Here is a 27,157-nt window from a genome sequence, read left to right as displayed (position 1 = left end):
CTGTGAAAATGAGTAATACTTGTTGTTTTTTTGTAACTTATGTGCTGTTTAAACCATTATAAAACACAAACTGGAGGTCAAGTCTAAGCTCTGATATACTTAATTCACTGAAAATTCAGGCAATCATTGATGTGCTGGAAACTTGAGGCGCAGCCATATTTAGAATCAACGTGAAAGAATCAAAATATTTCTTCTTCTTTGGACCCCACTGTATATACTTCATGATTCATGGGAGGAGCAATACATCTACCGATGCCTCTGGATACATCTTCAATGATGTTCCTAGAATCATCATTTGTTTCGGGTCATGATACAGCCTCCTCCAGGAGACCCACCTGAGGCTGATCAGACATCAGCTTGTGTCCAGATGGCTAGCTAACCACTTGCACCATGGTTATCCTCTCTTGAGCCACAGCCATCTCAAGGGTCTGGCCAAGGATTGCAATACAAAGCCCCAGCATCCTACTTCAACGGGGAAGCACCTAGCCCACTAGCCACCCTGTCTGCATACCAACCAGCCCCATCGTACTTTAAGGCCTTGTCCAAGCGAGCTAGGATGACTTACGTGGAGGTTTCGAACACAAGAACTACATCAGGTCTGCAGGTGTTGAACACGATGTGCTGAGGGAACTTGCAGAGGTTCCTGCAGATCCCTAGGATGCTGGCTGCTCCCCAGCGCTGATGCCACCGCTTGCTTCACGCACAGATGGTTTCTTTAATGACCTTCACTACAGAAAAGGATTTCCTGTAAGCTATGTGTCAGAATCAGAAACACTTAACTTGGAGGATGCGGGCATCGATCCCGCTACTTCTCGCATGCTAAGCGAGCGCTCTACCATTTGAGCTAATCCCCCATTTCCTATCCTCTTAGAGAGGAGAGGACCCTGGACCTGCTGTCCAGGGTATGCTAAGGTGAAGGATGCATACAGCCCTCCGCCCACCCCCCTAGGTAGGTCAGACCACAACCTCACTGGCTTATGAGACATTTCAGCAATGTTTTGAGGTGACTGACTGGCAAGCGCTCTGTGAGCCACAAGACATTGATGGGCTCACAGAGTGCAGCACAGATTACATCAACTTCTGTGCAGACTCCACTGTCCCAGCAAGGACTGTTCATTGTCATTCAAACAACAAGCCATGGGTGACAAAGGACATCAAGGCCATCCTGAATGCAAAGAAGAGGGCTTTCAGAGGTGGCAACAGGGAGGAGGTGAGAACGATTCAGGGGGAACTGAAGGTGGAGATCAAGGAGGCCAAGGAGAAGTACAGGAGGAAGCTGGAATGGAAACTCCTGACTGGCAGACCACAGTATGTGCACAGAGTGGTCATTGTATATATCTTGTTTGTTCTGCATGGAAGTATGAGGGGCGTTAATAGTCCCTATCTGTTGTCTTTCTTACCAAGTCCTACTCTATTGTGTGCACAGTGCTAAAGAAGAAATCATTAGATGTTTCGGGTCAACATCATACAGCCTCCTCCAGGAGACCCAGCTGAGGACACACACAGCCATCTCAAGGGTCTGGCCAAGGATTGCAAGACAAAGCCCCAGCATCCAACTTCAACTGGGAAGCACCTAGCCCACCAGCCACCCTGCCTGCATACCAACCAGCCCCATCGTACTTGAAGGCCTTGTCCAAGCGAGCTTCCCAAGGGATTGTTACCTCCAGCAGGATGACTTACGTGGAGGTTTCGAACACAAGAACAACATCAGGTCTGAAGCTGTCTGTGGCCATCAAACTGTTCAACTTCTCCCTCTGAATGTCAGACTTTCTATTACCAGCGCAATACATATATGTACATATATATACACACACATACATATACACTGTTATTGTATATATTTTTTTTTTTTCTGCATGGAAGTATGAGGGACTTTAATAGTCTCCATCTGTTGTCTTTCTTATCAATCCCTACTCTATTGTGTGCACAGTGCTAAAGATTGTGCTCAGTGGATGGCTGCACACCACCTGAAGCTCAGCCTTGGCAAGACTGAGCTGCTCTTCCTTCCACGGAAGGCATCTCCCACCCATTCTCTTTCTTCCAGGGAAGGCATCTCCCATCCATGCTCTTCCTTCCAGGGAAGGCATCTTCCATCCATGACCTCTCCATTCCCATTGAGAACTCTGTGGCGTCCACAGCTTGGACTGCAATGACCCTGGGTGTGACACCGGATGACCAGCTGTCCTTCGCTGCCAACCTGGCTGCGACGACCCACTCCAAAAAATTCATTCTCCACAGCATCAGGAGGATACGTCCATTCCTGTCCCAGGAGGCACCGCAAGTTCTGGTCCAGGCTCTTGTCATCTCGCACCTAGACTACTGAAACCTGCTCCTGGCTGAGAGTGACAGCGTGGAGCATGGAGCATTGTTCTGCTCTCCGCGAAGTGCCGATGCAGAAATAGGCAATATAAAAGCATGACTGTGTGAGTCAAGTTGTTTGTCCCTGTCTTTCATTCACTCACATGGCTTGGCATACCACAGCTATCCAGAAGACGTTGAACTAATTCTGTCCTTTCCCCGGTCTGAAAATGTGGCAGTCAAAATCTCTGCGTGTGTTGCTGAGTTCAATGCAGTTAACGTAATAATCAGAGTGAACAGCAAAGAGTCATGTTTCCGCCCGGTTTCGAACCGGGGGCCTTTCGCGTGTTAGGCGAACGTGATAACCACTACACTACGGAAACTGTTGAAAAGCAGCTTTCACCCGCATGCGCGACACCCGAGAGTGACGGGCATGTTCACCTGGGCCATCTGCCTTGAGATGACAGTTAGGCATCTTTATTGAAAAAAAAAATGTGGAATCCGGATTTTATTTCCATGGGCAGGACATGATCTATCTGGGCGGGCCGCTCAAGTATAGCCTATGTATGGGAAACACTGGTGTGCACAGTGCTAAACGTTGTGCTTGCGCCTGTCATTCACTCACATGGCTTTACTTACCACAGCTGAATTATTTCTGTCTTTTCCCCGGTCGGAAACCAAGGTGGCAGCACCAATTTCTGCGTGTCTTGCAGGCATCTCTCAGTGGATGTCTGCACACAGCCCGCCGGCAGCTCAACCTCCACAACACTGAGCTGCTCTTCCTCCCAGGGAAGGCATCTGCCAACCTGGCTGCTACGACCCACTCCAGAAAATTCATTCTCCACAGCATCGGGAAGATACATGCGTTCCTCACCCAGGAGGCACCGCAGGTGCTGGTCCAGGCTCTTGTCATCTCGCACCTAGACTACTGGAACTCGCTCCTGGCTTAGTGCGCAGCTAAAGCACCTGGCGATTCTCGTCGAAAAGGGCCAAAAACCAGTGTGGAACCGTCCTCCTTTGTATAGTGGACAGTAAGATGTGTAACTAACACAAGCAACAAAGAATTCTTTTTTAGACATCAAAAAATTCAGGGTTTGGTATGTACTTCGGTTTTGCGACACTGAATGACCAGCTATCCTTCGTTGCCAACCTGGCTGCAACGACCCACTCCTGCAAAGTCATTCATCAGGAGGATACATCCGTTCCTCACCCAGATTACTGAAACTCGCTCCTGGCTGGTGTGCCTGCATGTGTCACCTCTTATTGTTTCTGAAGTAGCACTTGAAGCAGTTCAGCATATTTGATGAAGTTGATGTACTTGCATGATTCCTCCAATTCTTGGGTTGTATCCACATGGTTGAATGTACTATTTGTAAGTCACTGTGGATGAAAGCATCAGCTAAATACATTTAACGTAATACCAGGAGCGAACAGTAAAGAATAGTGTTTCCGCCCGGTTTCGAACCGGGGACCTTTCGCGTGTGAGGCGAACGTGATAACCACTACACTACGGAAACTGTTGAAAAGCAGCTTTCACGCGCATGCGCGACACCCGAGAGTGACAGGCATTTTCACCCAGGCCTCTACCTTGAGATGACAGTTAGGCATCTTTATTGAAAAAAAAAAGTGGAATCCACAGCTATGCAGATGACACTGAATTATTTCTGTCTTTTCCCCAGTCTGAAAGCAAGGTGGCTGCTCAACCTCCACAACACTGAGCTGCTTCTTCGCTGGGGAGGCATGTTGATGTCCTTGCATCATTCCTCGTTAGTATAGTGGACAGTATCTCCGTCTGTCACGCGGAAGACCGGGGTTCGATTCCCCGACGGGGAGATTTGACTTTTCTACCAGTTCCTGATTATTCACCAAGGCAGACAAAGGTAATACAGCAGAAAGAAGAAGAAAACTAGGCAATATGGGAGTATGAGGGACGTCAATAGTCCTGCTTGCTTATTTGTGCTGCTGTAAAATCCTGTGTGTATTTCTATGTCTAGGTATCAAAAGGCAAATCATTAAAGTTCAAGCGTTTGGAAGACCTCTAGACAGACGGTCACAAGAAGCATCCTGATGAGACTTGCATCTGGAGAGCTGAGCACAGGCCACCTGCCCCTCTGCCTTCTGCTAAGAACAGGCTAGCCTTCACCATCCGGATCAGAGCGTGAGTACTTAGATGGGTTTTTAAACAAGATTCCTCTCTGCGTAGTCACTGTCGTGTAAACAGGAATGCTACACAGAGATTAACCTAAAGCTGAAGTTGGGGGGCGCCTCTGTGGCACATTTCCTGCCTTTCTCCAATCTATCACTATCTTACCAAGGCAAAAAAAAGCTGGAACTGGTTGTACATTTTTGCATCCATTTCAGTGAAACACTAACAAGATTAATGGTAAAAATGGTACCTTTTTTTTTCTAGAAAAGGTGGATTGTCTACACACTCAGATTTGGTAAGTCGTGTAGAAACTATTCAGTCACGACAGGTGGGAATGAGTACACAGGAAGTAAAATGATCCCAGAAAATGACTCGTCAACTCTCACAGATGTCCTGCAACCTTTTAGACGTCATGTTGATGACTGTGAAAATGAGTAATACTTGTTGTTTTTTTGTAACTTATGTGCTGTTTAAACCATTATAAAACACAAACTGGAGGTCAAGTCTAAGCTCTGATATACTTAATTCACTGAAAATTCAGGCAATCATTGATGTGCTGGAAACTTGAGGCGCAGCCATATTTAGAATCAACGTGAAAGAATCAAAATATTTCTTCTTCTTTGGACCCCACTGTATATACTTCATGATTCATGGGAGGAGCAATACATCTACCGATGCCTCTGGATACATCTTCAATGATGTTCCTAGAATCATCATTTGTTTCGGGTCATGATACAGCCTCCTCCAGGAGACCCACCTGAGGCTGATCAGACATCAGCTTGTGTCCAGATGGCTAGCTAACCACTTGCACCATGGTTATCCTCTCTTGAGCCACAGCCATCTCAAGGGTCTGGCCAAGGATTGCAATACAAAGCCCCAGCATCCTACTTCAACGGGGAAGCACCTAGCCCACTAGCCACCCTGTCTGCATACCAACCAGCCCCATCGTACTTTAAGGCCTTGTCCAAGCGAGCTAGGATGACTTACGTGGAGGTTTCGAACACAAGAACTACATCAGGTCTGCAGGTGTTGAACACGATGTGCTGAGGGAACTTGCAGAGGTTCCTGCAGATCCCTAGGATGCTGGCTGCTCCCCAGCGCTGATGCCACCGCTTGCTTCACGCACAGATGGTTTCTTTAATGACCTTCACTACAGAAAAGGATTTCCTGTAAGCTATGTGTCAGAATCAGAAACACTTAACTTGGAGGATGCGGGCATCGATCCCGCTACTTCTCGCATGCTAAGCGAGCGCTCTACCATTTGAGCTAATCCCCCATTTCCTATCCTCTTAGAGAGGAGAGGACCCTGGACCTGCTGTCCAGGGTATGCTAAGGTGAAGGATGCATACAGCCCTCCGCCCACCCCCCTAGGTAGGTCAGACCACAACCTCACTGGCTTATGAGACATTTCAGCAATGTTTTGAGGTGACTGACTGGCAAGCGCTCTGTGAGCCACAAGACATTGATGGGCTCACAGAGTGCAGCACAGATTACATCAACTTCTGTGCAGACTCCACTGTCCCAGCAAGGACTGTTCATTGTCATTCAAACAACAAGCCATGGGTGACAAAGGACATCAAGGCCATCCTGAATGCAAAGAAGAGGGCTTTCAGAGGTGGCAACAGGGAGGAGGTGAGAACGATTCAGGGGGAACTGAAGGTGGAGATCAAGGAGGCCAAGGAGAAGTACAGGAGGAAGCTGGAATGGAAACTCCTGACTGGCAGACCACAGTATGTGCACAGAGTGGTCATTGTATATATCTTGTTTGTTCTGCATGGAAGTATGAGGGGCGTTAATAGTCCCTATCTGTTGTCTTTCTTACCAAGTCCTACTCTATTGTGTGCACAGTGCTAAAGAAGAAATCATTAGATGTTTCGGGTCAACATCATACAGCCTCCTCCAGGAGACCCAGCTGAGGACACACACAGCCATCTCAAGGGTCTGGCCAAGGATTGCAAGACAAAGCCCCAGCATCCAACTTCAACTGGGAAGCACCTAGCCCACCAGCCACCCTGCCTGCATACCAACCAGCCCCATCGTACTTGAAGGCCTTGTCCAAGCGAGCTTCCCAAGGGATTGTTACCTCCAGCAGGATGACTTACGTGGAGGTTTCGAACACAAGAACAACATCAGGTCTGAAGCTGTCTGTGGCCATCAAACTGTTCAACTTCTCCCTCTGAATGTCAGACTTTCTATTACCAGCGCAATACATATATGTACATATATATACACACACATACATATACACTGTTATTGTATATATTTTTTTTTTTTCTGCATGGAAGTATGAGGGACTTTAATAGTCTCCATCTGTTGTCTTTCTTATCAATCCCTACTCTATTGTGTGCACAGTGCTAAAGATTGTGCTCAGTGGATGGCTGCACACCACCTGAAGCTAGCTAACCACTTGCACCATGGTTATCCTCTCTTGAGGCACAGCCATCTCAAGGGTCTGGCCAAGGATTGCAAGACAAAGCCCCAGCATCCAACTTCAACTGGGAAGCACCTAGCCCACCAGCCACCCTGCCTGCATACCAACCAGCCCCATCGTACTTGAAGGCCTTCTCCAAGCGAGCTTCCCAAGGGATTGTTACCTCCAGCAGGATGACTTGCGTGGAGGTTTCGAACACAAGAACAACATCAGGTCTGAAGCTGTCTGTGGCCATCAAACTGTTCAACTCCTCCCTCTGAATGTCAGACTTTTTTTTTTTTTACCAGCGCAATACATATATGTACATATATATATACACACACATACATATACACTGTTATTGTATATATTTTGTTTTATCTGCGTGGAAATGTGAGGGACGTTAATAGTCTCCATCTGTTGTCTTTCTTATCAAGCCCTACTCTATTGTGTGCACAGTGCTAAAGATTGTGCTCAGTGGATGGCTGCACACCACCTGAAGCTCAGCCTTGGCAAGACTGAGCTGCTCTTCCTTCCACGGAAGGCATCTCCCACCCATTCTCTTTCTTCCAGGGAAGGCATCTCCCATCCATGCTCTTCCTTCCAGGGAAGGCATCTTCCATCCATGACCTCTCCATTCCCATTGAGAACTCTGTGGCGTCCACAGCTTGGACTGCAATGACCCTGGGTGTGACACCGGATGACCAGCTGTCCTTCGCTGCCAACCTGGCTGCGACGACCCACTCCAAAAAATTCATTCTCCACAGCATCAGGAGGATACGTCCATTCCTGTCCCAGGAGGCACCGCAAGTTCTGGTCCAGGCTCTTGTCATCTCGCACCTAGACTACTGAAACCTGCTCCTGGCTGAGAGTGACAGCGTGGAGCATGGAGCATTGTTCTGCTCTCCGCGAAGTGCCGATGCAGAAATAGGCAATATAAAAGCATGACTGTGTGAGTCAAGTTGTTTGTCCCTGTCTTTCATTCACTCACATGGCTTGGCATACCACAGCTATCCAGAAGACGTTGAACTAATTCTGTCCTTTCCCCGGTCTGAAAATGTGGCAGTCAAAATCTCTGCGTGTGTTGCTGAGTTCAATGCAGTTAACGTAATAATCAGAGTGAACAGCAAAGAGTCATGTTTCCGCCCGGTTTCGAACCGGGGGCCTTTCGCGTGTTAGGCGAACGTGATAACCACTACACTACGGAAACTGTTGAAAAGCAGCTTTCACCCGCATGCGCGACACCCGAGAGTGACGGGCATGTTCACCTGGGCCATCTGCCTTGAGATGACAGTTAGGCATCTTTATTGAAAAAAAAAATGTGGAATCCGGATTTTATTTCCATGGGCAGGACATGATCTATCTGGGCGGGCCGCTCAAGTATAGCCTATGTATGGGAAACACTGGTGTGCACAGTGCTAAACATTGTGCTTGCGCCTGTCATTCACTCACATGGCTTTACTTACCACAGCTGAATTATTTCTGTCTTTTCCCCGGTCGGAAACCAAGGTGGCAGCACCAATTTCTGCGTGTCTTGCAGGCATCTCTCAGTGGATGTCTGCACACAGCCCGCCGGCAGCTCAACCTCCACAACACTGAGCTGCTCTTCCTCCCAGGGAAGGCATCTGCCAACCTGGCTGCTACGACCCACTCCAGAAAATTCATTCTCCACAGCATCGGGAAGATACATGCGTTCCTCACCCAGGAGGCACCGCAGGTGCTGGTCCAGGCTCTTGTCATCTCGCACCTAGACTACTGGAACTCGCTCCTGGCTTAGTGCGCAGCTAAAGCACCTGGCGATTCTCGTCGAAAAGGGCCAAAAACCAGTGTGGAACCGTCCTCCTTTGTATAGTGGACAGTAAGATGTGTAACTAACACAAGCAACAAAGAATTCTTTTTTAGACATCAAAAAATTCAGGGTTTGGTATGTACTTCGGTTTTGCGACACTGAATGACCAGCTATCCTTCGTTGCCAACCTGGCTGCAACGACCCACTCCTGCAAAGTCATTCATCAGGAGGATACATCCGTTCCTCACCCAGATTACTGAAACTCGCTCCTGGCTGGTGTGCCTGCATGTGTCACCTCTTATTGTTTCTGAAGTAGCACTTGAAGCAGTTCAGCATATTTGATGAAGTTGATGTACTTGCATGATTCCTCCAATTCTTGGGTTGTATCCACATGGTTGAATGTACTATTTGTAAGTCACTGTGGATGAAAGCATCAGCTAAATACATTTAACGTAATACCAGGAGCGAACAGTAAAGAATAGTGTTTCCGCCCGGTTTCGAACCGGGGACCTTTCGCGTGTGAGGCGAACGTGATAACCACTACACTACGGAAACTGTTGAAAAGCAGCTTTCACGCGCATGCGCGACACCCGAGAGTGACAGGCATTTTCACCCAGGCCTCTACCTTGAGATGACAGTTAGGCATCTTTATTGAAAAAAAAAAGTGGAATCCACAGCTATGCAGATGACACTGAATTATTTCTGTCTTTTCCCCAGTCTGAAAGCAAGGTGGCTGCTCAACCTCCACAACACTGAGCTGCTTCTTCGCTGGGGAGGCATGTTGATGTCCTTGCATCATTCCTCGTTAGTATAGTGGACAGTATCTCCGCCTGTCACGCGGAAGGCCGGGGTTCGATTCCCCGACGGGGAGATTTGACTTTTCTACCAGTTCCTGATTATTCACCAAGGCAGACAAAGGTAATACAGCAGAAAGAAGAAGAAAACTAGGCAATATGGGAGTATGAGGGACGTCAATAGTCCTGCTTGCTTATTTGTGCTGCTGTAAAATCCTGTGTGTATTTCTATGTCTAGGTATCAAAAGGCAAATCATTAAAGTTCAAGCGTTTGGAAGACCTCTAGACAGACGGTCACAAGAAGCATCCTGATGAGACTTGCATCTGGAGAGCTGAGCACAGGCCACCTGCCCCTCTGCCTTCTGCTAAGAACAGGCTAGCCTTCACCATCCGGATCAGAGCGTGAGTACTTAGATGGGTTTTTAAACAAGATTCCTCTCTGCGTAGTCACTGTCGTGTAAACAGGAATGCTACACAGAGATTAACCTAAAGCTGAAGTTGGGGGGCGCCTCTGTGGCACATTTCCTGCCTTTCTCCAATCTATCACTATCTTACCAAGGCAAAAAAAAGCTGGAACTGGTTGTACATTTTTGCATCCATTTCAGTGAAACACTAACAAGATTAATGGTAAAAATGGTACCTTTTTTTTTCTAGAAAAGGTGGATTGTCTACACACTCAGATTTGGTAAGTCGTGTAGAAACTATTCAGTCACGACAGGTGGGAATGAGTACACAGGAAGTAAAATGATCCCAGAAAATGACTCGTCCACTCTCACAGATGTCCTGCAACCTTTTAGACGTCATGTTGATGACTGTGAAAATGAGTAATACTTGTTGTTTTTTTGTAACTTATGTGCTGTTTAAACCATTATAAAACACAAACTGGAGGTCAAGTCTAAGCTCTGATATACTTAATTCACTGAAAATTCAGGCAATCATTGATGTGCTGGAAACTTGAGGCGCAGCCATATTTAGAATCAACGTGAAAGAATCAAAATATTTCTTCTTCTTTGGACCCCACTGTATATACTTCATGATTCATGGGAGGAGCAATACATCTACCGATGCCTCTGGATACATCTTCAATGATGTTCCTAGAATCATCATTTGTTTCGGGTCATGATACAGCCTCCTCCAGGAGACCCACCTGAGGCTGATCAGACATCAGCTTGTGTCCAGATGGCTAGCTAACCACTTGCACCATGGTTATCCTCTCTTGAGCCACAGCCATCTCAAGGGTCTGGCCAAGGATTGCAATACAAAGCCCCAGCATCCTACTTCAATGGGGAAGCACCTAGCCCACTAGCCACCCTGTCTGCATACCAACCAGCCCCATCGTACTTTAAGGCCTTGTCCAAGCGAGCTAGGATGACTTACGTGGAGGTTTCGAACACAAGAACTACATCAGGTCTGCAGGTGTTGAACACGATGTGCTGAGGGAACTTGCAGAGGTTCCTGCAGATCCCTAGGATGCTGGCTGCTCCCCGCTCCCCAGCGCTGATGCCACCGCTTGCTTCACGCACAGATGGTTTCTTTAATGACCTTCACTACAGAAAAGGATTTCCTGTAAGCTATGTGTCAGAATCAGAAACACTTAACTTGGAGGATGCGGGCATCGATCCCGCTACTTCTCGCATGCTAAGCGAGCGCTCTACCATTTGAGCTAATCCCCCATTTCCTATCCTCTTAGAGAGGAGAGGACCCTGGACCTGCTGTCCAGGGTATGCTAAGGTGAAGGATGCATACAGCCCTCCGCCCACCCCCCTAGGTAGGTCAGACCACAACCTCACTGGCTTATGAGACATTTCAGCAATGTTTTGAGGTGACTGACTGGCAAGCGCTCTGTGAGCCACAAGACATTGATGGGCTCACAGAGTGCAGCACAGATTACATCAACTTCTGTGCAGACTCCACTGTCCCAGCAAGGACTGTTCATTGTCATTCAAACAACAAGCCATGGGTGACAAAGGACATCAAGGCCATCCTGAATGCAAAGAAGAGGGCTTTCAGAGGTGGCAACAGGGAGGAGGTGAGAACGATTCAGGGGGAACTGAAGGTGGAGATCAAGGAGGCCAAGGAGAAGTACAGGAGGAAGCTGGAATGGAAACTCCTGACTGGCAGACCACAGTATGTGCACAGAGTGGTCATTGTATATATCTTGTTTGTTCTGCATGGAAGTATGAGGGGCGTTAATAGTCCCTATCTGTTGTCTTTCTTACCAAGTCCTACTCTATTGTGTGCACAGTGCTAAAGAAGAAATCATTAGATGTTTCGGGTCAACATCATACAGCCTCCTCCAGGAGACCCAGCTGAGGACACACACAGCCATCTCAAGGGTCTGGCCAAGGATTGCAAGACAAAGCCCCAGCATCCAACTTCAACTGGGAAGCACCTAGCCCACCAGCCACCCTGCCTGCATACCAACCAGCCCCATCGTACTTGAAGGCCTTGTCCAAGCGAGCTTCCCAAGGGATTGTTACCTCCAGCAGGATGACTTACGTGGAGGTTTCGAACACAAGAACAACATCAGGTCTGAAGCTGTCTGTGGCCATCAAACTGTTCAACTTCTCCCTCTGAATGTCAGACTTTCTATTACCAGCGCAATACATATATGTACATATATATACACACACATACATATACACTGTTATTGTATATATTTTTTTTTTTTCTGCATGGAAGTATGAGGGACTTTAATAGTCTCCATCTGTTGTCTTTCTTATCAATCCCTACTCTATTGTGTGCACAGTGCTAAAGATTGTGCTCAGTGGATGGCTGCACACCACCTGAAGCTAGCTAACCACTTGCACCATGGTTATCCTCTCTTGAGGCACAGCCATCTCAAGGGTCTGGCCAAGGATTGCAATACCAAGCCCCAGCATCCAACTTCAACTGGGAAGCACCTAGCCCACCAGCCACCCTGCCTGCATACCAACCAGCCCCATCGTACTTGAAGGCCTTCTCCAAGCGAGCTTCCCAAGGGATTGTTACCTCCAGCAGGATGACTTGCGTGGAGGTTTCGAACACAAGAACAACATCAGGTCTGAAGCTGTCTGTGGCCATCAAACTGTTCAACTCCTCCCTCTGAATGTCAGACTTTTTTTTTTTTACCAGCGCAATACATATATGTACATATATATATACACACACATACATATACACTGTTATTGTATATATTTTGTTTTATCTGCGTGGAAATGTGAGGGACGTTAATAGTCTCCATCTGTTGTCTTTCTTATCAAGCCCTACTCTATTGTGTGCACAGTGCTAAAGATTGTGCTCAGTGGATGGCTGCACACCACCTGAAGCTCAGCCTTGGCAAGACTGAGCTGCTCTTCCTTCCACGGAAGGCATCTCCCACCCATTCTCTTTCTTCCAGGGAAGGCATCTCCCATCCATGCTCTTCCTTCCAGGGAAGGCATCTTCCATCCATGACCTCTCCATTCCCATTGAGAACTCTGTGGCGTCCACAGCTTGGACTGCAATGACCCTGGGTGTGACACCGGATGACCAGCTGTCCTTCGCTGCCAACCTGGCTGCGACGACCCACTCCAAAAAATTCATTCTCCACAGCATCAGGAGGATACGTCCATTCCTGTCCCAGGAGGCACCGCAAGTTCTGGTCCAGGCTCTTGTCATCTCGCACCTAGACTACTGAAACCTGCTCCTGGCTGAGAGTGACAGCGTGGAGCATGGAGCATTGTTCTGCTCTCCGCGAAGTGCCGATGCAGAAATAGGCAATATAAAAGCATGACTGTGTGAGTCAAGTTGTTTGTCCCTGTCTTTCATTCACTCACATGGCTTGGCATACCACAGCTATCCAGAAGACGTTGAACTAATTCTGTCCTTTCCCCGGTCTGAAAATGTGGCAGTCAAAATCTCTGCGTGTGTTGCTGAGTTCAATGCAGTTAACGTAATAATCAGAGTGAACAGCAAAGAGTCATGTTTCCGCCCGGTTTCGAACCGGGGGCCTTTCGCGTGTTAGGCGAACGTGATAACCACTACACTACGGAAACTGTTGAAAAGCAGCTTTCACCCGCATGCGCGACACCCGAGAGTGACGGGCATGTTCACCTGGGCCATCTGCCTTGAGATGACAGTTAGGCATCTTTATTGAAAAAAAAAATGTGGAATCCGGATTTTATTTCCATGGGCAGGACATGATCTATCTGGGCGGGCCGCTCAAGTATAGCCTATGTATGGGAAACACTGGTGTGCACAGTGCTAAACGTTGTGCTTGCGCCTGTCATTCACTCACATGGCTTTACTTACCACAGCTGAATTATTTCTGTCTTTTCCCCGGTCGGAAACCAAGGTGGCAGCACCAATTTCTGCGTGTCTTGCAGGCATCTCTCAGTGGATGTCTGCACACAGCCCGCCGGCAGCTCAACCTCCACAACACTGAGCTGCTCTTCCTCCCAGGGAAGGCATCTGCCAACCTGGCTGCTACGACCCACTCCAGAAAATTCATTCTCCACAGCATCGGGAAGATACATGCGTTCCTCACCCAGGAGGCACCGCAGGTGCTGGTCCAGGCTCTTGTCATCTCGCACCTAGACTACTGGAACTCGCTCCTGGCTTAGTGCGCAGCTAAAGCACCTGGCGATTCTCGTCGAAAAGGGCCAAAAACCAGTGTGGAACCGTCCTCCTTTGTATAGTGGACAGTAAGATGTGTAACTAACACAAGCAACAAAGAATTCTTTTTTAGACATCAAAAAATTCAGGGTTTGGTATGTACTTCGGTTTTGCGACACTGAATGACCAGCTATCCTTCGTTGCCAACCTGGCTGCAACGACCCACTCCTGCAAAGTCATTCATCAGGAGGATACATCCGTTCCTCACCCAGATTACTGAAACTCGCTCCTGGCTGGTGTGCCTGCATGTGTCACCTCTTATTGTTTCTGAAGTAGCACTTGAAGCAGTTCAGCATATTTGATGAAGTTGATGTACTTGCATGATTCCTCCAATTCTTGGGTTGTATCCACATGGTTGAATGTACTATTTGTAAGTCACTGTGGATGAAAGCATCAGCTAAATACATTTAACGTAATACCAGGAGCGAACAGTAAAGAATAGTGTTTCCGCCCGGTTTCGAACCGGGGACCTTTCGCGTGTGAGGCGAACGTGATAACCACTACACTACGGAAACTGTTGAAAAGCAGCTTTCACGCGCATGCGCGACACCCGAGAGTGACAGGCATTTTCACCCAGGCCTCTACCTTGAGATGACAGTTAGGCATCTTTATTGAAAAAAAAAAGTGGAATCCACAGCTATGCAGATGACACTGAATTATTTCTGTCTTTTCCCCAGTCTGAAAGCAAGGTGGCTGCTCAACCTCCACAACACTGAGCTGCTTCTTCGCTGGGGAGGCATGTTGATGTCCTTGCATCATTCCTCGTTAGTATAGTGGACAGTATCTCCGCCTGTCACGCGGAAGACCGGGGTTCGATTCCCCGACGGGGAGATTTGACTTTTCTACCAGTTCCTGATTATTCACCAAGGCAGACAAAGGTAATACAGCAGAAAGAAGAAGAAAACTAGGCAATATGGGAGTATGAGGGACGTCAATAGTCCTGCTTGCTTATTTGTGCTGCTGTAAAATCCTGTGTGTATTTCTATGTCTAGGTATCAAAAGGCAAATCATTAAAGTTCAAGCGTTTGGAAGACCTCTAGACAGACGGTCACAAGAAGCATCCTGATGAGACTTGCATCTGGAGAGCTGAGCACAGGCCACCTGCCCCTCTGCCTTCTGCTAAGAACAGGCTAGCCTTCACCATCCGGATCAGAGCGTGAGTACTTAGATGGGTTTTTAAACAAGATTCCTCTCTGCGTAGTCACTGTCGTGTAAACAGGAATGCTACACAGAGATTAACCTAAAGCTGAAGTTGGGGGGCGCCTCTGTGGCACATTTCCTGCCTTTCTCCAATCTATCACTATCTTACCAAGGCAAAAAAAAGCTGGAACTGGTTGTACATTTTTGCATCCATTTCAGTGAAACACTAACAAGATTAATGGTAAAAATGGTACCTTTTTTTTTCTAGAAAAGGTGGATTGTCTACACACTCAGATTTGGTAAGTCGTGTAGAAACTATTCAGTCACGACAGGTGGGAATGAGTACACAGGAAGTAAAATGATCCCAGAAAATGACTCGTCAACTCTCACAGATGTCCTGCAACCTTTTAGACGTCATGTTGATGACTGTGAAAATGAGTAATACTTGTTGTTTTTTTGTAACTTATGTGCTGTTTAAACCATTATAAAACACAAACTGGAGGTCAAGTCTAAGCTCTGATATACTTAATTCACTGAAAATTCAGGCAATCATTGATGTGCTGGAAACTTGAGGCGCAGCCATATTTAGAATCAACGTGAAAGAATCAAAATATTTCTTCTTCTTTGGACCCCACTGTATATACTTCATGATTCATGGGAAGAGCAATACATCTACCGATGCCTCTGGATACATCTTCAATGATGTTCCTAGAATCATCATTTGTTTCGGGTCATGATACAGCCTCCTCCAGGAGACCCACCTGAGGCTGATCAGACATCAGCTTGTGTCCAGATGGCTAGCTAACCACTTGCACCATGGTTATCCTCTCTTGAGCCACAGCCATCTCAAGGGTCTGGCCAAGGATTGCAATACAAAGCCCCAGCATCCTACTTCAACGGGGAAGCACCTAGCCCACTAGCCACCCTGTCTGCATACCAACCAGCCCCATCGTACTTTAAGGCCTTGTCCAAGCGAGCTAGGATGACTTACGTGGAGGTTTCGAACACAAGAACTACATCAGGTCTGCAGGTGTTGAACACGATGTGCTGAGGGAACTTGCAGAGGTTCCTGCAGATCCCTAGGATGCTGGCTGCTCCCCAGCGCTGATGCCACCGCTTGCTTCACGCACAGATGGTTTCTTTAATGACCTTCACTACAGAAAAGGATTTCCTGTAAGCTATGTGTCAGAATCAGAAACACTTAACTTGGAGGATGCGGGCATCGATCCCGCTACTTCTCGCATGCTAAGCGAGCGCTCTACCATTTGAGCTAATCCCCCATTTCCTATCCTCTTAGAGAGGAGAGGACCCTGGACAGCAGGTCCAGGGTATGCTAAGGTGAAGGATGCATACAGCCCTCCGCCCACCCCCCTAGGTAGGTCAGACCACAACCTCACTGGCTTATGAGACATTTCAGCAATGTTTTGAGGTGACTGACTGGCAAGCGCTCTGTGAGCCACAAGACATTGATGGGCTCACAGAGTGCAGCACAGATTACATCAACTTCTGTGCAGACTCCACTGTCCCAGCAAGGACTGTTCATTGTCATTCAAACAACAAGCCATGGGTGACAAAGGACATCAAGGCCATCCTGAATGCAAAGAAGAGGGCTTTCAGAGGTGGCAACAGGGAGGGGGTGAGAACGATTCAGGGGGAACTGAAGGTGGAGATCAAGGAGGCCAAGGAGAAGTACAGGAGGAAGCTGGAATGGAAACTCCTGACTGGCAGACCACAGTATGTGCACAGAGTGGTCATTGTATATATCTTGTTTGTTCTGCATGGAAGTATGAGGGGCGTTAATAGTCCCTATCTGTTGTCTTTCTTACCAAGTCCTACTCTATTGTGTGCACAGTGCTAAAGAAGAAATCATTAGATGTTTCGGGTCAACATCATACAGCCTCCTCCAGGAGACCCAGCTGAGGACACACACAGCCATCTCAAGGGTCTGGCCAAGGATTGCAAGACAAAGCCCCAGCATCCAACTTCAACTGGGAAGCACCTAGCCCACCAGCCACCCTGCCTGCATACCAACCAGCCCCATCGTACTTGAAGGCCTTCTCCAAGCGAGCTTCCCAAGGGATTGTTACCTCCAGCAGGATGACTTGCGTGGAGGTTTCGAACACAAGAACAACATCAGGTCTGAAGCTGTCTGTGGCCATCAAACTGTTCAACTCCTCCCTCTGAATGTCAGACTTTTTTTTTTTTACCAGCGCAATACATATATGTACATATATATATACACACACATACATATACACTGTTATTGTATATATTTTGTTTTATCTGCGTGGAAATGTGAGGGACGTTAATAGTCTCCATCTGTTGTCTTTCTTATCAAGCCCTACTCTATTGTGTGCACAGTGCTAAAGATTGTGCTCAGTGGATGGCTGCACACCACCTGAAGCTCAGCCTTGGCAAGACTGAGCTGCTCTTCCTTCCACGGAAGGCATCTCCCACCCATTCTCTTTCTTCCAGGGAAGGCATCTCCCATCCATGCTCTTCCTTCCAGGGAAGGCATCTTCCATCCATGACCTCTCCATTCCCATTGAGAACTCTGTGGCGTCCACAGCTTGGACTGCAATGACCCTGGGTGTGACACCGGATGACCAGCTGTCCTTCGCTGCCAACCTGGCTGCGACGACCCACTCCAAAAAATTCATTCTCCACAGCATCAGGAGGATACGTCCATTCCTGTCCCAGGAGGCACCGCAAGTTCTGGTCCAGGCTCTTGTCATCTCGCACCTAGACTACTGAAACCTGCTCCTGGCTGAGAGTGACAGCGTGGAGCATGGAGCATTGTTCTGCTCTCCGCGAAGTGCCGATGCAGAAATAGGCAATATAAAAGCATGACTGTGTGAGTCAAGTTGTTTGTCCCTGTCTTTCATTCACTCACATGGCTTGGCATACCACAGCTATCCAGAAGACGTTGAACTAATTCTGTCCTTTCCCCGGTCTGAAAATGTGGCAGTCAAAATCTCTGCGTGTGTTGCTGAGTTCAATGCAGTTAACGTAATAATCAGAGTGAACAGCAAAGAGTCATGTTTCCGCCCGGTTTCGAACCGGGGGCCTTTCGCGTGTTAGGCAAACGTGATAACCACTACACTACGGAAACTGTTGAAAAGCAGCTTTCACCCGCATGCGCGACACCCGAGAGTGACGGGCATGTTCACCTGGGCCATCTGCCTTGAGATGACAGTTAGGCATCTTTATTGAAAAAAAAAATGTGGAATCCGGATTTTATTTCCATGGGCAGGACATGATCTATCTGGGCGGGCCGCTCAAGTATAGCCTATGTATGGGAAACACTGGTGTGCACAGTGCTAAACGTTGTGCTTGCGCCTGTCATTCACTCACATGGCTTTACTTACCACAGCTGAATTATTTCTGTCTTTTCCCCGGTCGGAAACCAAGGTGGCAGCACCAATTTCTGCGTGTCTTGCAGGCATCTCTCAGTGGATGTCTGCACACAGCCCGCCGGCAGCTCAACCTCCACAACACTGAGCTGCTCTTCCTCCCAGGGAAGGCATCTGCCAACCTGGCTGCTACGACCCACTCCAGAAAATTCATTCTCCACAGCATCGGGAAGATACATGCGTTCCTCACCCAGGAGGCACCGCAGGTGCTGGTCCAGGCTCTTGTCATCTCGCACCTAGACTACTGGAACTCGCTCCTGGCTTAGTGCGCAGCTAAAGCACCTGGCGATTCTCGTCGAAAAGGGCCAAAAACCAGTGTGGAACCGTCCTCCTTTGTATAGTGGACAGTAAGATGTGTAACTAACACAAGCAACAAAGAATTCTTTTTTAGACATCAAAAAATTCAGGGTTTGGTATGTACTTCGGTTTTGCGACACTGAATGACCAGCTATCCTTCGTTGCCAACCTGGCTGCAACGACCCACTCCTGCAAAGTCATTCATCAGGAGGATACATCCGTTCCTCACCCAGATTACTGAAACTCGCTCCTGGCTGGTGTGCCTGCATGTGTCACCTCTTATTGTTTCTGAAGTAGCACTTGAAGCAGTTCAGCATATTTGATGAAGTTGATGTACTTGCATGATTCCTCCAATTCTTGGGTTGTATCCACATGGTTGAATGTACTATTTGTAAGTCACTGTGGATGAAAGCATCAGCTAAATACATTTAACGTAATACCAGGAGCGAACAGTAAAGAATAGTGTTTCCGCCCGGTTTCGAACCGGGGACCTTTCGCGTGTGAGGCGAACGTGATAACCACTACACTACGGAAACTGTTGAAAAGCAGCTTTCACGCGCATGCGCGACACCCGAGAGTGACAGGCATTTTCACCCAGGCCTCTACCTTGAGATGACAGTTAGGCATCTTTATTGAAAAAAAAAAGTGGAATCCACAGCTATGCAGATGACACTGAATTATTTCTGTCTTTTCCCCAGTCTGAAAGCAAGGTGGCTGCTCAACCTCCACAACACTGAGCTGCTTCTTCGCTGGGGAGGCATGTTGATGTCCTTGCATCATTCCTCGTTAGTATAGTGGACAGTATCTCCGCCTGTCACGCGGAAGACCGGGGTTCGATTCCCCGACGGGGAGATTTGACTTTTCTACCAGTTCCTGATTATTCACCAAGGCAGACAAAGGTAATACAGCAGAAAGAAGAAGAAAACTAGGCAATATGGGAGTATGAGGGACGTCAATAGTCCTGCTTGCTTATTTGTGCTGCTGTAAAATCCTGTGTGTATTTCTATGTCTAGGTATCAAAAGGCAAATCATTAAAGTTCAAGCGTTTGGAAGACCTCTAGACAGACGGTCACAAGAAGCATCCTGATGAGACTTGCATCTGGAGAGCTGAGCACAGGCCACCTGCCCCTCTGCCTTCTGCTAAGAACAGGCTAGCCTTCACCATCCGGATCAGAGCGTGAGTACTTAGATGGGTTTTTAAACAAGATTCCTCTCTGCGTAGTCACTGTCGTGTAAACAGGAATGCTACACAGAGATTAACCTAAAGCTGAAGTTGGGGGGCGCCTCTGTGGCACATTTCCTGCCTTTCTCCAATCTATCACTATCTTACCAAGGCAAAAAAAAGCTGGAACTGGTTGTACATTTTTGCATCCATTTCAGTGAAACACTAACAAGATTAATGGTAAAAATGGTACCTTTTTTTTTCTAGAAAAGGTGGATTGTCTACACACTCAGATTTGGTAAGTCGTGTAGAAACTATTCAGTCACGACAGGTGGGAATGAGTACACAGGAAGTAAAATGATCCCAGAAAATGACTCGTCAACTCTCACAGATGTCCTGCAACCTTTTAGACGTCATGTTGATGACTGTGAAAATGAGTAATACTTGTTGTTTTTTTGTAACTTATGTGCTGTTTAAACCATTATAAAACACAAACTGGAGGTCAAGTCTAAGCTCTGATATACTTAATTCACTGAAAATTCAGGCAATCATTGATGTGCTGGAAACTTGAGGCGCAGCCATATTTAGAATCAACGTGAAAGAATCAAAATATTTCTTCTTCTTTGGACCCCACTGTATATACTTCATGATTCATGGGAGGAGCAATACATCTACCGATGCCTCTGGATACATCTTCAATGATGTTCCTAGAATCATCATTTGTTTCGGGTCATGATACAGCCTCCTCCAGGAGACCCACCTGAGGCTGATCAGACATCAGCTTGTGTCCAGATGGCTAGCTAACCACTTGCACCATGGTTATCCTCTCTTGAGCCACAGCCATCTCAAGGGTCTGGCCAAGGATTGCAATACAAAGCCCCAGCATCCTACTTCAACGGGGAAGCACCTAGCCCACTAGCCACCCTGTCTGCATACCAACCAGCCCCATCGTACTTTAAGGCCTTGTCCAAGCGAGCTAGGATGACTTACGTGGAGGTTTCGAACACAAGAACTACATCAGGTCTGCAGGTGTTGAACACGATGTGCTGAGGGAACTTGCAGAGGTTCCTGCAGATCCCTAGGATGCTGGCTGCTCCCCAGCGCTGATGCCACCGCTTGCTTCACGCACAGATGGTTTCTTTAATGACCTTCACTACAGAAAAGGATTTCCTGTAAGCTATGTGTCAGAATCAGAAACACTTAACTTGGAGGATGCGGGCATCGATCCCGCTACTTCTCGCATGCTAAGCGAGCGCTCTACCATTTGAGCTAATCCCCCATTTCCTATCCTCTTAGAGAGGAGAGGACCCTGGACAGCAGGTCCAGGGTATGCTAAGGTGAAGGATGCATACAGCCCTCCGCCCACCCCCCTAGGTAGGTCAGACCACAACCTCACTGGCTTATGAGACATTTCAGCAATGTTTTGAGGTGACTGACTGGCAAGCGCTCTGTGAGCCACAAGACATTGATGGGCTCACAGAGTGCAGCACAGATTACATCAACTTCTGTGCAGACTCCACTGTCCCAGCAAGGACTGTTCATTGTCATTCAAACAACAAGCCATGGGTGACAAAGGACATCAAGGCCATCCTGAATGCAAAGAAGAGGGCTTTCAGAGGTGGCAACAGGGAGGGGGTGAGAACGATTCAGGGGGAACTGAAGGTGGAGATCAAGGAGGCCAAGGAGAAGTACAGGAGGAAGCTGGAATGGAAACTCCTGACTGGCAGACCACAGTATGTGCACAGAGTGGTCATTGTATATATCTTGTTTGTTCTGCATGGAAGTATGAGGGGCGTTAATAGTCCCTATCTGTTGTCTTTCTTACCAAGTCCTACTCTATTGTGTGCACAGTGCTAAAGAAGAAATCATTAGATGTTTCGGGTCAACATCATACAGCCTCCTCCAGGAGACCCAGCTGAGGACACACACAGCCATCTCAAGGGTCTGGCCAAGGATTGCAAGACAAAGCCCCAGCATCCAACTTCAACTGGGAAGCACCTAGCCCACCAGCCACCCTGCCTGCATACCAACCAGCCCCATCGTACTTGAAGGCCTTCTCCAAGCGAGCTTCCCAAGGGATTGTTACCTCCAGCAGGATGACTTGCGTGGAGGTTTCGAACACAAGAACAACATCAGGTCTGAAGCTGTCTGTGGCCATCAAACTGTTCAACTCCTCCCTCTGAATGTCAGACTTTTTTTTTTTTACCAGCGCAATACATATATGTACATATATATATACACACACATACATATACACTGTTATTGTATATATTTTGTTTTATCTGCGTGGAAATGTGAGGGACGTTAATAGTCTCCATCTGTTGTCTTTCTTATCAAGCCCTACTCTATTGTGTGCACAGTGCTAAAGATTGTGCTCAGTGGATGGCTGCACACCACCTGAAGCTCAGCCTTGGCAAGACTGAGCTGCTCTTCCTTCCACGGAAGGCATCTCCCACCCATTCTCTTTCTTCCAGGGAAGGCATCTCCCATCCATGCTCTTCCTTCCAGGGAAGGCATCTTCCATCCATGACCTCTCCATTCCCATTGAGAACTCTGTGGCGTCCACAGCTTGGACTGCAATGACCCTGGGTGTGACACCGGATGACCAGCTGTCCTTCGCTGCCAACCTGGCTGCGACGACCCACTCCAAAAAATTCATTCTCCACAGCATCAGGAGGATACGTCCATTCCTGTCCCAGGAGGCACCGCAAGTTCTGGTCCAGGCTCTTGTCATCTCGCACCTAGACTACTGAAACCTGCTCCTGGCTGAGAGTGACAGCGTGGAGCATGGAGCATTGTTCTGCTCTCCGCGAAGTGCCGATGCAGAAATAGGCAATATAAAAGCATGACTGTGTGAGTCAAGTTGTTTGTCCCTGTCTTTCATTCACTCACATGGCTTGGCATACCACAGCTATCCAGAAGACGTTGAACTAATTCTGTCCTTTCCCCGGTCTGAAAATGTGGCAGTCAAAATCTCTGCGTGTGTTGCTGAGTTCAATGCAGTTAACGTAATAATCAGAGTGAACAGCAAAGAGTCATGTTTCCGCCCGGTTTCGAACCGGGGGCCTTTCGCGTGTTAGGCAAACGTGATAACCACTACACTACGGAAACTGTTGAAAAGCAGCTTTCACCCGCATGCGCGACACCCGAGAGTGACGGGCATGTTCACCTGGGCCATCTGCCTTGAGATGACAGTTAGGCATCTTTATTGAAAAAAAAAATGTGGAATCCGGATTTTATTTCCATGGGCAGGACATGATCTATCTGGGCGGGCCGCTCAAGTATAGCCTATGTATGGGAAACACTGGTGTGCACAGTGCTAAACATTGTGCTTGCGCCTGTCATTCACTCACATGGCTTTACTTACCACAGCTGAATTATTTCTGTCTTTTCCCCGGTCGGAAACCAAGGTGGCAGCACCAATTTCTGCGTGTCTTGCAGGCATCTCTCAGTGGATGTCTGCACACAGCCCGCCGGCAGCTCAACCTCCACAACACTGAGCTGCTCTTCCTCCCAGGGAAGGCATCTGCCAACCTGGCTGCTACGACCCACTCCAGAAAATTCATTCTCCACAGCATCGGGAAGATACATGCGTTCCTCACCCAGGAGGCACCGCAGGTGCTGGTCCAGGCTCTTGTCATCTCGCACCTAGACTACTGGAACTCGCTCCTGGCTTAGTGCGCAGCTAAAGCACCTGGCGATTCTCGTCGAAAAGGGCCAAAAACCAGTGTGGAACCGTCCTCCTTTGTATAGTGGACAGTAAGATGTGTAACTAACACAAGCAACAAAGAATTCTTTTTTAGACATCAAAAAATTCAGGGTTTGGTATGTACTTCGGTTTTGCGACACTGAATGACCAGCTATCCTTCGTTGCCAACCTGGCTGCAACGACCCACTCCTGCAAAGTCATTCATCAGGAGGATACATCCGTTCCTCACCCAGATTACTGAAACTCGCTCCTGGCTGGTGTGCCTGCATGTGTCACCTCTTATTGTTTCTGAAGTAGCACTTGAAGCAGTTCAGCATATTTGATGAAGTTGATGTACTTGCATGATTCCTCCAATTCTTGGGTTGTATCCACATGGTTGAATGTACTATTTGTAAGTCACTGTGGATGAAAGCATCAGCTAAATACATTTAACGTAATACCAGGAGCGAACAGTAAAGAATAGTGTTTCCGCCCGGTTTCGAACCGGGGACCTTTCGCGTGTGAGGCGAACGTGATAACCACTACACTACGGAAACTGTTGAAAAGCAGCTTTCACGCGCATGCGCGACACCCGAGAGTGACAGGCATTTTCACCCAGGCCTCTACCTTGAGATGACAGTTAGGCATCTTTATTGAAAAAAAAAAGTGGAATCCACAGCTATGCAGATGACACTGAATTATTTCTGTCTTTTCCCCAGTCTGAAAGCAAGGTGGCTGCTCAACCTCCACAACACTGAGCTGCTTCTTCGCTGGGGAGGCATGTTGATGTCCTTGCATCATTCCTCGTTAGTATAGTGGACAGTATCTCCGCCTGTCACGCGGAAGACCGGGGTTCGATTCCCCGACGGGGAGATTTGACTTTTCTACCAGTTCCTGATTATTCACCAAGGCAGACAAAGGTAATACAGCAGAAAGAAGAAGAAAACTAGGCAATATGGGAGTATGAGGGACGTCAATAGTCCTGCTTGCTTATTTGTGCTGCTGTAAAATCCTGTGTGTATTTCTATGTCTAGGTATCAAAAGGCAAATCATTAAAGTTCAAGCGTTTGGAAGACCTCTAGACAGACGGTCACAAGAAGCATCCTGATGAGACTTGCATCTGGAGAGCTGAGCACAGGCCACCTGCCCCTCTGCCTTCTGCTAAGAACAGGCTAGCCTTCACCATCCGGATCAGAGCGTGAGTACTTAGATGGGTTTTTAAACAAGATTCCTCTCTGCGTAGTCACTGTCGTGTAAACAGGAATGCTACACAGAGATTAACCTAAAGCTGAAGTTGGGGGGCGCCTCTGTGGCACATTTCCTGCCTTTCTCCAATCTATCACTATCTTACCAAGGCAAAAAAAAGCTGGAACTGGTTGTACATTTTTGCATCCATTTCAGTGAAACACTAACAAGATTAATGGTAAAAATGGTACCTTTTTTTTTCTAGAAAAGGTGGATTGTCTACACACTCAGATTTGGTAAGTCGTGTAGAAACTATTCAGTCACGACAGGTGGGAATGAGTACACAGGAAGTAAAATGATCCCAGAAAATGACTCGTCCACTCTCACAGATGTCCTGCAACCTTTTAGACGTCATGTTGATGACTGTGAAAATGAGTAATACTTGTTGTTTTTTTGTAACTTATGTGCTGTTTAAACCATTATAAAACACAAACTGGAGGTCAAGTCTAAGCTCTGATATACTTAATTCACTGAAAATTCAGGCAATCATTGATGTGCTGGAAACTTGAGGCGCAGCCATATTTAGAATCAACGTGAAAGAATCAAAATATTTCTTCTTCTTTGGACCCCACTGTATATACTTCATGATTCATGGGAGGAGCAATACATCTACCGATGCCTCTGGATACATCTTCAATGATGTTCCTAGAATCATCATTTGTTTCGGGTCATGATACAGCCTCCTCCAGGAGACCCACCTGAGGCTGATCAGACATCAGCTTGTGTCCAGATGGCTAGCTAACCACTTGCACCATGGTTATCCTCTCTTGAGCCACAGCCATCTCAAGGGTCTGGCCAAGGATTGCAATACAAAGCCCCAGCATCCTACTTCAATGGGGAAGCACCTAGCCCACTAGCCACCCTGTCTGCATACCAACCAGCCCCATCGTACTTTAAGGCCTTGTCCAAGCGAGCTAGGATGACTTACGTGGAGGTTTCGAACACAAGAACTACATCAGGTCTGCAGGTGTTGAACACGATGTGCTGAGGGAACTTGCAGAGGTTCCTGCAGATCCCTAGGATGCTGGCTGCTCCCCGCTCCCCAGCGCTGATGCCACCGCTTGCTTCACGCACAGATGGTTTCTTTAATGACCTTCACTACAGAAAAGGATTTCCTGTAAGCTATGTGTCAGAATCAGAAACACTTAACTTGGAGGATGCGGGCATCGATCCCGCTACTTCTCGCATGCTAAGCGAGCGCTCTACCATTTGAGCTAATCCCCCATTTCCTATCCTCTTAGAGAGGAGAGGACCCTGGACCTGCTGTCCAGGGTATGCTAAGGTGAAGGATGCATACAGCCCTCCGCCCACCCCCCTAGGTAGGTCAGACCACAACCTCACTGGCTTATGAGACATTTCAGCAATGTTTTGAGGTGACTGACTGGCAAGCGCTCTGTGAGCCACAAGACATTGATGGGCTCACAGAGTGCAGCACAGATTACATCAACTTCTGTGCAGACTCCACTGTCCCAGCAAGGACTGTTCATTGTCATTCAAACAACAAGCCATGGGTGACAAAGGACATCAAGGCCATCCTGAATGCAAAGAAGAGGGCTTTCAGAGGTGGCAACAGGGAGGAGGTGAGAACGATTCAGGGGGAACTGAAGGTGGAGATCAAGGAGGCCAAGGAGAAGTACAGGAGGAAGCTGGAATGGAAACTCCTGACTGGCAGACCACAGTATGTGCACAGAGTGGTCATTGTATATATCTTGTTTGTTCTGCATGGAAGTATGAGGGGCGTTAATAGTCCCTATCTGTTGTCTTTCTTACCAAGTCCTACTCTATTGTGTGCACAGTGCTAAAGAAGAAATCATTAGATGTTTCGGGTCAACATCATACAGCCTCCTCCAGGAGACCCAGCTGAGGACACACACAGCCATCTCAAGGGTCTGGCCAAGGATTGCAAGACAAAGCCCCAGCATCCAACTTCAACTGGGAAGCACCTAGCCCACCAGCCACCCTGCCTGCATACCAACCAGCCCCATCGTACTTGAAGGCCTTGTCCAAGCGAGCTTCCCAAGGGATTGTTACCTCCAGCAGGATGACTTACGTGGAGGTTTCGAACACAAGAACAACATCAGGTCTGAAGCTGTCTGTGGCCATCAAACTGTTCAACTTCTCCCTCTGAATGTCAGACTTT

The 27,157-nt window shown here is 47.7% G+C and overlaps 12 non-coding genes across 12 annotated transcripts; 4 read left to right on the top strand and 8 right to left on the bottom strand.

Annotated features, from left to right (window-relative positions):
* Positions 1–2,608: 2,608 nt before the first annotated feature.
* Positions 2,609–2,681, bottom strand: trnav-aac (transfer RNA valine (anticodon AAC)). The gene has a single exon. It is a non-coding gene; the product is annotated as a tRNA-Val (tRNA).
* A 1,061-nt stretch (positions 2,682–3,742) lies between these two features.
* Positions 3,743–3,815, bottom strand: trnav-cac (transfer RNA valine (anticodon CAC)). The gene has a single exon. It is a non-coding gene; the product is annotated as a tRNA-Val (tRNA).
* A 4,176-nt stretch (positions 3,816–7,991) lies between these two features.
* trnav-aac (transfer RNA valine (anticodon AAC)) lies at positions 7,992–8,064 on the bottom strand. The gene has a single exon. It is a non-coding gene; the product is annotated as a tRNA-Val (tRNA).
* Positions 8,065–9,125: 1,061 nt separating this feature from the next.
* Positions 9,126–9,198, bottom strand: trnav-cac (transfer RNA valine (anticodon CAC)). The gene has a single exon. It is a non-coding gene; the product is annotated as a tRNA-Val (tRNA).
* A 244-nt stretch (positions 9,199–9,442) lies between these two features.
* On the top strand, positions 9,443–9,514 carry trnad-guc (transfer RNA aspartic acid (anticodon GUC)). Its single transcript has one exon. It is a non-coding gene; the product is annotated as a tRNA-Asp (tRNA).
* Positions 9,515–13,380: 3,866 nt separating this feature from the next.
* Positions 13,381–13,453, bottom strand: trnav-aac (transfer RNA valine (anticodon AAC)). Its single transcript has one exon. It is a non-coding gene; the product is annotated as a tRNA-Val (tRNA).
* A 1,061-nt stretch (positions 13,454–14,514) lies between these two features.
* On the bottom strand, positions 14,515–14,587 carry trnav-cac (transfer RNA valine (anticodon CAC)). Its single transcript has one exon. It is a non-coding gene; the product is annotated as a tRNA-Val (tRNA).
* Positions 14,588–14,831: 244 nt separating this feature from the next.
* trnad-guc (transfer RNA aspartic acid (anticodon GUC)) lies at positions 14,832–14,903 on the top strand. The gene has a single exon. It is a non-coding gene; the product is annotated as a tRNA-Asp (tRNA).
* A 4,482-nt stretch (positions 14,904–19,385) lies between these two features.
* trnav-cac (transfer RNA valine (anticodon CAC)) lies at positions 19,386–19,458 on the bottom strand. Its single transcript has one exon. It is a non-coding gene; the product is annotated as a tRNA-Val (tRNA).
* Positions 19,459–19,702: 244 nt separating this feature from the next.
* Positions 19,703–19,774, top strand: trnad-guc (transfer RNA aspartic acid (anticodon GUC)). Its single transcript has one exon. It is a non-coding gene; the product is annotated as a tRNA-Asp (tRNA).
* A 4,482-nt stretch (positions 19,775–24,256) lies between these two features.
* On the bottom strand, positions 24,257–24,329 carry trnav-cac (transfer RNA valine (anticodon CAC)). The gene has a single exon. It is a non-coding gene; the product is annotated as a tRNA-Val (tRNA).
* Positions 24,330–24,573: 244 nt separating this feature from the next.
* trnad-guc (transfer RNA aspartic acid (anticodon GUC)) lies at positions 24,574–24,645 on the top strand. The gene has a single exon. It is a non-coding gene; the product is annotated as a tRNA-Asp (tRNA).
* The last annotated feature ends 2,512 nt before the right edge of the window (positions 24,646–27,157 follow it).

The sequence above is a fragment of the Enoplosus armatus genome, chromosome 19, assembly GCF_043641665.1.
Source record: "Enoplosus armatus isolate fEnoArm2 chromosome 19, fEnoArm2.hap1, whole genome shotgun sequence".
Lineage (NCBI taxonomy): Eukaryota > Metazoa > Chordata > Actinopteri > Centrarchiformes > Enoplosidae > Enoplosus > Enoplosus armatus.
Note: the sequence above shows the minus strand (reverse complement) of the source record. Positions and strands in the feature narration are given on the sequence as shown.